This window comes from Saccoglossus kowalevskii, chromosome 2 (assembly GCF_978046115.1).
Source record: "Saccoglossus kowalevskii chromosome 2, keSacKowa6.1, whole genome shotgun sequence".
Taxonomy (NCBI): Eukaryota; Metazoa; Hemichordata; class Enteropneusta; family Harrimaniidae; genus Saccoglossus; species Saccoglossus kowalevskii.
This window is the reverse complement of record NC_140642.1, coordinates 43770062-43782657: the sequence shown is the minus strand read 5'-3', so window position 1 is coordinate 43782657 and position 12596 is coordinate 43770062. Positions and strand designations below refer to the sequence as shown.

Genomic DNA, 12596 nt, shown 5'->3' with positions numbered 1-12596 from the left:
AGTTGTGCACCTGGTACTAAAATGTTATGTATCAGTTGCAAATGCCATCAATGAGTAATTGTGAAATCCGCTTATCAGGAAAATCAGTGAAAAATAAAGCTCTTGGATTCATACAGGCTTCGTTTGAGAGGACTGCGGTTTAAGAGATGTATGTAAACTGAGGCAACACAACTGCAGCGAATATACAACATAACGAGTCCTTGTGCCAAGTTGTGGTTTCGTCAAGAAGAGACAATATACAAAATCTAACATATTCATATAAGTCATATTACACCTCACCTGTGTAAAATTTACAACCACGTTGGATATTTACCCACGTTTTAAAATCCAAATTACGCCACAAGCAGACGGAAAAATTGAAACAGGAAGTGACGTTCCACATCGACTCGTTCTCCTAAATGTAGAACAACTAAGATAAATCCACACCATATAATGCTCACTGTGGAAACATAAACTAAATTCAGATTAAAACTATTGTATTAATTAAAACAATCACATAATAAACATATATTGAGATTACACGTACAAGACAGTCTTCTGTTTACTTTTAAGTCCTGGGACGAGCCAGGTCAAGGAACTGATGCTGTCCCGGGAATAAACGAAGATTTAGTTATAGCGTGTTGTCAATGTTATATCGATAAATTATGGCACTGTCTACATATACGTGAGGTTACGTAAGAGGTAATTGCATTGTTTCATCAATTTATTGTAGAACCACTGTCTACACCAAACTCTGATAGAAGTATCGCCCAGGTCTATGTCGACGCTCGCGCTTTTAAATACAAGAAAAATAACCTCCCGAACCCTGCCACGACATTGTAGGAATGATCATTTTTTATATTCTATCGCCAACTTAAACATCGTCTTTGTAACAAAAAACGGCCACTCTTACGGACTGACAATGACTGTGGTTGTCCCGAGCGCTGTTGTGTCATTTTGTATTGAAAAGTACATTTTAGAATGTTAGTACATTCATGATTTTAGTAAAACGATTCACAGTCAGTTCGCCCCAATGCACATTCGCCCCAGACCAGTTCGCCCCACAGTCAGTTCGCCTCACAGTCAGTTCGCCCCAAAGTCGGTTCGCCCCAAGTTTACTGGTGTTCGTTTTCGCGGTTATGCGTGCAAGGAAATGTGGTTTTGAAATATTTTAAAAATTATACTAAAGTAAAGCCACATCGAAGGACGCTGATCGCCGCGATTCATGATTGTAGCATATCGCCCGAACCCGTGCTGTGCCGTGTGCTATGATCGCAGACTCGTTTGACCTAATAGTCCGTACGACACTCTCCGACCCGATAGATTTTATAATTGGCGTTCACAGGTCAAAGCAGCCAGCAATCTTTCCGTTCAGGCTTCGATGAAAGTACGAGAATACATAACATCGAAGTTCTTAAAATAACGAACAGGTAACGACTATAAAATACATAACATCGAAGTTCTTTAAATTTACGATAATACATAACATCGAAGTTCTTAATGTAACGATTATAAAATACATAACATCGAAGTTCTTAAAATAACGAACAGGTAACGACTATAAAATACATAACGCATGGCACAGTTGGAGGCGTGGCCTGTTGAGCATTTTGTCAACAACCAGTTGAGCAAGGCTAATCGAGTCGTGACTTCCATGTGATTTGTTGTTGTGTTGTTGTGTCTTGTGATTGGTTGTTGACAAAATGCTGAATAGGCCACACCTCCAACTGTGCTGTGCGTTTGGGCAAACCGTTAGGAATTCCTAAATGGAGTCAATTTGTGTAGTTTTCTTGATTTATTCTGCAGATATCGGTAAAATGTAGGTAAAGCTTTGGCGAAATTTGAAGGAGCAACTAATATTCTTCAACCTGGTATTTTTTTTAGATTTTATTTTTCATTTTTTTCGTCTGTTTTTTTGAAATTAAAAAATGTGAGCTGGCTGGAGCCTTCATCCCTTGTCTATTTCTTACACTGGATACCAGCCGATACACCCCCCCACCCCACCCCACTCATAGAGACTGCGTACTACAGTTGATTATAGTTTTCCTGGGTTCCCTGTGGTCATACATTTGTTGTGCATTTAATACATTAACATTAGATATGAATACATTTATACCATGGCCGCAGCAACCAACCTGTTTTGGGGCCAGAATGTCCAAACCAGGGCCGCAATGTTTTCTATTTGCCAGGACCGAATCGTCTAGAAATCGATTACATTACCTACAACTAAATGTCGGATACAGAAAGATATTTTTTTAGTGTGTCTGTCTCTGTGAGTGTCTGTGTGTCAGTTCCATTGATATCTCAAGAATCATTGTTTGGATTTCAATGAAACTTGGTATATAGCTTGTCTGGGCAATGCGCGGAATTGATTAGTTTTTGGTTGATATTCATGCATATTAATGAGCTCATCTGCATAATAATGTGTGAATTTTAAGCTGTTTCAGTTATATCTCAAGAAGCATTAAAACGATTTTTATGTAACTTGGTAAGAATGTTACTCATGATTGGCTGCTGCAATTCATTGTTTTATTTTACATTTTAATTAAAATTTAGCATTTTATATGTATTTTTTTATTATTTTTTTCTGCCCAATTGCATGAATACAACTAATAGGAATCGGTGAGTGGACTAATTTGCATAATGATGCGCATACGTATTCTATTTTTTATGACCAGCAATTTATGATAGTGACAGCCATTTTGTTATTTCCAGTGTGTTGTACAAAAACGAAGCAAACGCCCGGGAGATGACATGTATCAGTTTATATTAAACAAAGGTCTAAGAACTACATGTATGATTTTTGGCTCAACGGACCATTGGTCTGCTGAGCCTATGGGATAGGTTTATGTCCTGCGTCTGTCGTCTGTCTGTCTGTCTGTCTGTCTGTCTGCGTGCGTGCGTGCGTGCGTGCATGCGTGGAAGTAGAGCCAGTAGACCAGACATACACAAACAAAGTGGAGCCCTTTGTACAAGTGGAGCCCCAAATTGGTGGCTCCACAATGTTTCATAATTTATATTAATATTTAATCGAATTTAAGTCAGGTTTGCGAAGCTTAGGTTTAGTATCGGGGAAGGTATGGTTCACGTTATATTAATATTAATATAATTATACCATACCTTACCCCGATACTAAACCTAAGCTTCGCAAACATTTCTATGTTCAGTCACGGGATATTCAACTCTAGTTTAATTAAACTTAATTAAAGTGCAATTCTCCATTGTATTGCATTGTAATTGAGTCTAATTAAACTCCAATTAAAACGCAACCCTATATAGGAACGCGTTTTAATCGAGTTCATATCGCAACTATATTAAAAGTTAATTCAACTATATTAAAAGTTAATTCAATGGTGGCTCCACAATTCATGGGACGTGTGTGCGTGCGTGTGTGTGTGTGCGTGCGTGCGTGCGTGCGTGTGTGTGTAGATGGTAATTGGTTCATGAGAAGTCGCTCTGCCAAAAATTATGCAAATTAGCCCCCAAAAACTCTACTGTGGCGGTCTATAGTTAGTGCGCCATCTATAGTATGGTGTTGGAATAACTTTGTTTATAAATAAGTCTGTGCGTCCCTGTGTCGGTCAGTCGAATTGTTTCCGTCTGTGTGGGCAGGTCGATTCTCCTGTTAAATCGACTGAATTCCTTCCAAAGACGGAACTAAAGTGGTTATGGATAATGTGGAACTCTTGGGACAGACGAAATCATGTTTTGAATTTACTGACTGGCAGAAGTCTTTTCTGAAAGTTGTGGTTGTGTGGATCGACCCCAGAGGTTGCAGTCTGCTGTTGCCATTGTGTTGAACGAAACCGTGGTTGAACCTAGCTGCAATTCTGTAGCTCACTTGGTTTCGCTGTCGGTTATTTTGTTCGTCGTCGTGTTAACGCGAAACCATGGAGCTACAGTTCCATCCTTTGCGAGTTACCCTATTTTACCAAACTGAAATCAGGTCGGGTCGTAACAGCTGTTTTTTTTTTTTTTATTATTTTTGCCTTAAGTTTTTACCTTTCTACTGTCGATGGGTCTCGAAACTGTTTCATCAATTATTTTGAGGGTGATGGTTCGAAATTGGTCGATTTCAAGACGAAAACCGTGGAAAACTTCAGCGAAATCCCTGTGTTTGTCGTCATCTTGAATAAGTTATTGTGACGCCACGAGGCGTCAGTCATAGTTTCCTCATTTCACATGGTTTTCGTCGTGAATCAACCAATTTCGGACCTGATTTCAGTTCAGACTATTTTAAAATGGTCATTTTCGGTCAAAAATTCTATTTTCGACTTCTTCTTCAAAACCGGTAGCCTGAATGCTTTGATACTTGGTGTGTATGTACCTTGTGTTGACATCTACTAGATTTGTTCATCCCTTGGCCATATCTTTAATTCTCTAATTTTTGCAAATATTTTTGTCATTTTTGGTTAAAAATGGAATTTCAACTAACCACTATTTCCAATGCTTTGGTGTTAGGCATACATGTGTTTATTATTCCATTGACAACTTTGTGTGGTTGTTTGGCGATATTTCATTTAAAAGTACAAATTTAAACGAAAAGTTGTGGCATATACAGCACTAATCTTTTGTACAATAGCCGTTGAGCAACAGGCCATTGGCCTATTTTTTATTAAATTATTAAATTTATTTTAAATAAATAAGTAATTGAACAAATGTACAACCTCAATGACTGTGAAACGAATTACTGTGCAAGCTAGTTTACATTCACGTGTGGTGTACAATTACATTCAAGCCACGGTTCTTTGAACCCTGTGTCAAAAAAATAATGAATGTGAGATTCATCATCGTAAAAAACATGGCAGTGTTGAAGATATGAAGATGGTTGGTAGGTTCGATTTCATGGTAAAATGTTGTGTGAATTCGTTGTACTTGTGAATCCTGATTTATCACCGTATTATTGAATGCAAGATCAAATAAGGTGACCTCCACCATCAATGTAGTTGTATCAAGTCGCTGTCGTAAGGAGATATTTCCTTTCTATCGCTTACCAACATTGTATTGTACTTCTTTCCATTATGAATTACATATATACACATTTGGAAACTTGCATGGTGCACTTTTACCCCCCACCCTCCTCAAATTATGACGCTATCAAGTCCATTAGTAGGTATACGAAGTCTATGTGTGTAGATGACTACAGCGTTGTGTAAGGGGTTCTTGTACGTAAAATGGGGCACATTCCCAGTAAAAATATTTATTTACACAGCTGACAAAATTTGCCTACATGTGTAAATATATGTTGGGATTTGGACAAAAAAAAACTCGTAAAACATACCAAATTTACAGTGACAGCTGTGATCAATTTTGGTGCCGATTGTTGGTGGGCTGATCAACATGATGTTGGATTATTTTTGAGAACGTTCTTCGTGTGGGAAATCACAAAATCATTAGCACTAAGTAGGCTGGTTTACCTTATTTTTGTGTCAGAGTACCCTGTACAAATGAAATGAATCGACATGCGATGATTACCAAAACAATTTGACAATCGGTGTCTCATTTGTTCACCGCCCCTCAACACGGTGATTTGTTATGACGGTAATTTGTTATGAGGGATATTTTTTCCCGGCCCTTTTCATCAGATATTACGAATTCATTGGCTCTAATATATCCTAGTTTACTTTAGTTGTTTCATCCCACTATTCTGTACATTGTTTTTACCTAGCAAAGGAAACAATCGGTGTCCGGCTTTGTTATATTTACACTATTGCAACACCTTATGTGGGCCCCCGATGTGGGCCTCGTGTTTCACTATTTTTTTTTACATTGAATATTACACGGCACGATATCCCTCAAATCAGAAGACACATTTATTGCTTGAGTTACTGTTCCTATTAAAGTGCCTGTGAAATGGCTGCTATTTTCACGCCTAAAATTATCCATTGATACATAAATATTATTAATTTTTATGTTTTTAAGCATGAATTATTTTTTTTTAAGTGAAAAAATGTGTTTTAAACTCAGTCTACAGCAACTTTATCTTTGTGTATTTTAATACGAGGCTCCTCATTAGCTTCTCATAGACAAAATAGAATTTGACGTCGGAATTATCTCGTTATTTAGCAGGTTACTGGGCACATCACTACACTGTTTTATTTCATCGATCGTTTGAGTAAAACTTTCAAAATTAAAATAAAAGAGAACATATTTTGACATTAGACTATATTGAAAAACGACAAATCAGTTACTAAATAAATGACAGCCGCGTGGGAATAAACTGACATTTTGTTGAAATTGGTGAACGCCTCGGGTCACGACGAGAGCAAGCGGCGTTTAATTGGATACCAAAAATAATCGTGGATTCGAGATAGCGTGATCCATGGCGTGATTGTCATAATTATAACATCATATTAAAACTTTACTTGGTGGAAATACATTGACCAAGCCTGGATTCTTATTTCATAAATTATTACGCAGATCAAGCTGCAAGCATGGAGGTAAAAAAAGAACAGAGGTGTGAATTCGACATTCAACACCAATCACCAAACAATTCAGAAACTTTTAGTCTTTGAAAATGAAAACAATTAGCAGTGTGTAAGGCTGTGTAATTTTTGTTTTTCCGACGCTTCGTTTTCGTGTCACTGTCAAAATTATTGCTACCTTTTTACTTAACAGAGACTAAATGGTCTCTATAAAACGATAATCAGGATCGCAAAAAAGTCAACTCATTTGAAACACTTGCCAGACGTCTCTCTCTCTTCTGAAATTCGCCTCGGTGATCATGGGCTGGTTCGTAATCTATTTAATAATAATAACAATAATAACTTTATTTAATTAAGCGCAACAATTCCAACATATGAAGATCAAAGGCGCTGATACAATAAACAATCAGTCAAATATTAAAAGCACATTTAAATAAGTGCGTTTTCAGTGTGGATTTAAAAATGTCTACTGAAGGACTAGAACGAACAGACAGAGGTAATTCATTAAAAAGTTTAGGACCTAAATTTTCAAAAGCACGGTCTTTGTATAACACCTTGGACTTTTTACTACACATCTGACGAGTTTTAATAAGAAACTTCGATTCAGATCTTAAACTACGACTCGGTACATAAAATTTGATTAATTCACATAGATAATTTGGGGCAAAACCATACAAAGATTTATACACTAGTAAAAGTAATTTGAAATTGATTCTTTGTACAACTGGTAACCAATGAAGTTTAATAAAAATGTCTGTAATGTCGTCATATTTTCGAGCACGAGTGACAAGAAGGCGGGCTGCTGCATTTTGTACACGAATAAGAGGTTTTATCTTAGTTACAGGGAGACCAGACAATAATGAATTACAGCTGTCTAAGCGAGAAGATATGAAAGCATGTACCAATCAGATTGGGATAATGATTCACGAATACGATTAATATTTCTTAGATGGGAATATCCAGATCTACAAATAGTAGAAATGTGTGTTTCCATAGATAGCTGCGAATCAAACAAGACACCTAAGTTTCTAGCACTTGACAAAGCACTAACCAATTCTTCACCAATTGCGATACTAGACAAAGGACACGAGTCTTGTGAGAATCTCCGAGACGACATGCACACAAATTCAGTTTTCGACACATTCAAAAGTAGGAAATTACAAGACATCCAATCGCTAACATCTTGAATACATGTCTGAAGTATCACCCGGGCGCGAATTTTATCATCTTCAGAAACCGATAAATAAATCTGTGTGTCATCGGCGTAAAAATGATATTTTACGTCGTGACGTCGCAATAACTCGCCCAATGGACGCATGTACATTGAGAACAATAATGGCCCTAAAACGGAGCCCTGTGGAACACCGGTTTCTAATATAGACGTCATATCAGAAAATACATTTCCAATTTTCACTTTTTGAATGCGGTTACTCAAATACGACTCAAACCATTTGATGATGAGACCATTTAAACCAAAATTTGATCTCAACCTATCGATGAGAATCCTGTGATTCACAGTATCAAAAGCGGCTGAAAGATCCAAAAGTACGAGAGCAACTGAATACTTAGAATTATCATTACTGCATAGTACATCGTTAGCGACCCGCAAAAGAGCCGTTTCAGTGCTATGTGCGGTCCGATACGCTGATTGAAACAATTCATACAACGAATAATTCTCTAAATGTTGTTTCACTCTGGATGCAACGACACGTTCATAGACTTTAGATATAAAAGACAAATTAGAAATCGGTCGATAATTTTTCAGCATGTTTGAATCCAACGGTTTAATCAGCGCACATTTCATTTTCTCAGGAACACTTCCAGTGCGAAGTGATTCATTTATGATATCTGTTATAGGTGAAAGCAGGATAGAAAGGATCTTTTCATCTTTTAATATATTAGTGGGTAAACAGTCCAAATCACACGAAGCCGACAACGATTTTTTTATAATTTTAATTATTTCATCCTCCGTGGCTGGTTCAAAACATTCCAATTCATCACCAGAGAACTTGTGCAGTTCGTTAAAACGGTTTCCATTCATTAAATTTAGATTTAGTCCTTGATTGATTTTCTTAATCTTATCCACGAAAAACATGCTAAAACGATTCGCTAAATTTATTTTGTTATCGTGAATCGGCAACGCATTCAAATTATTTGTCGAGCCTAAAAGACCATTTACGATGGAAAACAGTTTTCTTTGGTCACCATTACAATCCGCGATCTTATCAGCGAAATAACTCCTACGTGATACATCAATAAGATGTATTTACTTTTGCGGTAGTTTTATGAACGATGGCTATACCACCTCCAGCACCTGTAAGACGAGGAAACTGTCTACACTTAAAGCCACTTAGAGTCAACTCAACGACGACAGGTCCGTCACTGACATCACCTTTCAGCCATGTTTACGTGAGAAATAAATAATCCAAATCATGATATAAGATCATCTCATTTAATGCACACGATTTATTCCTAACTGAACGAGAATTTAATAATCCACATTTTAACTCTGACATAAACTTCGATCGGGATGTGTGCTGTAGGTCAATAGAGGTCAAATTGGTAGAGTCCACTCTGAAATTTCCAGATTTGCGACGATAACGATAATGTTCAGCAGAAAAAACGTTGTAAATAACAGGAATAATATTAGCATCATATGGCTCATGTACAGTGGTATTAAACCCAGATAATCTAGGAACAACAATAACTTGGTTGTCCGAAATCGGACATGTAGTCAAGTGAACAGTAATTGGGTGCCTAATATGCGATCTCGCTCGTCGACAACGTTGTCTCCAGATGGAATTATCTTTAGTGGTTTGTATAACATGGTGTGTTAGATTTGCGAAATGTTGCTTGCGTAGTTTTAGTAACTGTAGTGTGTTATAAACGATTCGCGGCGACATGTCCAGAGTTGCAATTTATCAAAGCAGTGTCAGAAACAATTATCTGCAACAGGTGGTACGCGGAAAAACTTGCTTCTATTCATATGGTAATGAGTAATGGACAATGTGGCGATTTCAGCATGGGCGTCATGTGAAAAACGTTTTGGACAGAATTCACGGCAACACAAATATATAGACGAACATCAACAAACCAAGAAGTTGCACTAATACTTAACATAAACGAGGAATCCAATGAAGATAATCACACAAAACCATAAAATCCGTAAAACGTAGTAAAACTGGACTGTACTTATCCAAGTTGGCAGCAGCAAAACAGCGCCCTCACACCATTCTTTCAAAAGTGTTGTGCCAGGTTTACGTTGTCGGCGTTTCTCTTGAAACCTAGTTGTTTTTTCATGGACGAGGACAGTTTTTCAAAAAAAAAGAAGAATCTGAGGTTAAGTGGCTTTCGTCCACTGATGTCGCACCTTCGGATCGATTAGAATACTTACACTATGACTATACGTTTCACTGCAAGTGCCCACAACACAACATCTAAAATCTCCCTCTCCAAAAAAATAAATAGACAAAAAAAAGAAAAAACGCCGACCGAAGAATGTATATTGTTTAAAAGTATACTGAATGACTTCCTCTTACATTCTGTCATTTGGTGGCGCACTTTCGGAGAGAGTTGGAAATCCGGTAACAGTCGATCGTTTCAGGATAGGTGGGCGTGGCTACAACACGAGAAATATCCCAAATTTACTTGGATACGTGTGATCATTTTCAGCAAAAAAATCAATAACTGCCCATTTCAGTGGGACACAGATCTAAAATGGGAAACGTGAGGGTGGGCATTGCACGGGCACTTTAAGTTAAGCCATGTAGCAAAAAAGAAAATATGAATACCATGCTTCATGTGGAATGTATAGACTGTGATGTCGGCATTAACTACTGGATGCACAGGGGAAACCACTGGGGCAACGCCACGCTGACCGGCGTCTCCTGCCTGGTAAAAAAACAAACATGCGGGACGGGGTGCAGGGTTTTAAGCCATCGTAAATGTTTTCAAAATGAAAATTAGCAAATAGGTTTTGTTTCGAGCCACTTAAAATGTCCTGTGTGTATTTTTGGTTGGTACTGATCGCGTGGGACGTGCCCCAGATAGTGTCAATTTATACGCAGTAACAAATGAGACGCGTTGGGGATTACTTTGAATTTTATGTACCGAGAAGTCTGCCGTAAATTATTAATATTTGTTATGGTACTGAGCTGTACGATAGTTGTAATTTTACCATGTCGATTCACAAGATATAGGAACCATTCAAAGAGGCTCTAAAGATTGTGATGCCTTCCTTATTAATATACATAACTAAAAATAAATAAATATAATATTTATTGACACACATATTGATATTAAGATAGTGGTTTGAATTTTAGATATTTAGATTGTGATTGTTTGTCAGAAATTTACATACATGTAGTTGTTCTTGCTACTTTACGTTTTCCATGTTAACTAAATTTTTAAAACATTTTTAAATGCCCTATATAGACCTGATTAGTTTTCAGTTGATATCTATGTATATTAATTAATTATCTAATTTGCCCATTTTCAATTTGTTAACTTTATCTCACAAATTATTCATATATTCCACTGAAACTTTGTACCTAGTTGCTCTTGGATAAGGTGGCTCCTTATTTAATAGATTATTCATAATTTGTTTATCATTTTCAAATATTCCCGAATATTACATCATGATCCCTATTCCCTCAGCACACAGGAGTTATTTCTATAAGCTTTCTTTGAATAGATATTGAGATAAAAGTATATGGTGATTCATTGTACATACCTTGTTTACATGTGTGCTTTGTATGATGCAATAAGGCATTGAAAAACAAAATATTCTGATCCGAATATAAAATTAATATCTTGATCAGTAGAACATCTTTTAACAACAACAAGACACTTTGCGATGGATGTTTTACGTGGTCAGTATTATTTACAAAATTTTTTGTTCACTATTTTATAAACTGACTTGGCAATTTTCACCACCAATTAGACAGTGTCACAACATTTCTGCTATTATTTCAACAAATCCAAAATGACTCTTGATAATTATCTTTACTTTGCATTCACCATTGTTGCATTTGAAGTTTTAATAATTTGACTGTGAATGTTGTCAAATTCGTAAACACGTGTCGTAAACATGGCTACAATCAAAGATGTGTTGAACAGGAATTCCATTCTGGGCTTTTTATACTAGAGACGCTTCAGTAAGAAATTGTTAAAATTGTCCAATTAGCTTACCAAAATCCTGTATTGAAAACAGAATACATGTATATTCTATATTCACTAAAAAACAACATTGCCATGTTTCTAGACTCACAACAAACTTAAAATAGAAACAGTCTGATCCAAACAACCTTGGTCTTTGAAAATTGAGTCTTATCGCCCTTGCGTTTTTGAGCGAAAATACGTTGATGCTAAAACCGATTTTCGCCAAATCTTCTATGATTTTTTGATAATATCATTAATTCAATCCAGCGGTTAGATAGCTTAATATTTATTAGAGACGACTGGGAAACCAAAATTGGTGATGTAAATCACTCCAGCAACAAAAGATGGCGATTATAGCTAAGGGAGCTAAATGTACTAAATTAAAAAAAACACATTTTATATATAGGTTATATAATTAGCAAAAAATGCACTGGAAACCCTATTTTCGATCTCTGGCTTTTTTGTAGGTATTTTTATAATAATACTCATATTACCTCCCACAGAAGATAAGGCACAAATCTAGGGCTTTGCTTCTAAACATATATATATATACAAATTTGTAAAAGCTGATCAGCAGCTTTTATTCACATCAAATATTCAATAGTGATTACCGGTAGCTCAAAAGAGCTAAACATTGTCTACGCCCATAATGCATGCTCATGTCGTTCATATAAAATAGCAACTGTAACTGCCCACATATTTAAAATGAGATGCTTGCTGATTGGACAATGTTGAATTATCTCATGAAATTATATATTAACGAGAAGTAATTGAATTCTTACATGCGTTTCGATTTATAAAAATCTATATTTATAAAATGTTCATAATGACCACACCTTTATGCCCTTTACTGTAAATACTGATCATCAGCTTTTAAATTCATTGGCTAAAGAACTAAACATTGTCTACACCCATAATGTGTATGCATGCCTTCACAAGACATAGCAACTTAGACCGCCCACTTATTCAAAATGTTTACTGATTGGATAATGTTGAACTAACAATGATGTCATAAAACAATTTCTAAATTGG

General features: G+C 36.4%; 1 protein-coding gene across 1 annotated transcript in view; it reads left to right on the top strand.

Moving 5' to 3' along the window:
* The first annotated feature begins 546 nt into the window (after positions 1-546).
* LOC100378970 (uncharacterized) overlaps positions 547-12596 on the top strand; it is a 51139-nt gene continuing 39089 nt past the window's right edge. Inside the window, exon 1 of the mRNA XM_085495778.1 lies at positions 547-681. The gene's annotated coding sequence lies outside the window, so the exon portion shown is untranslated. The remainder of the gene's footprint in view (positions 682-12596) is intronic.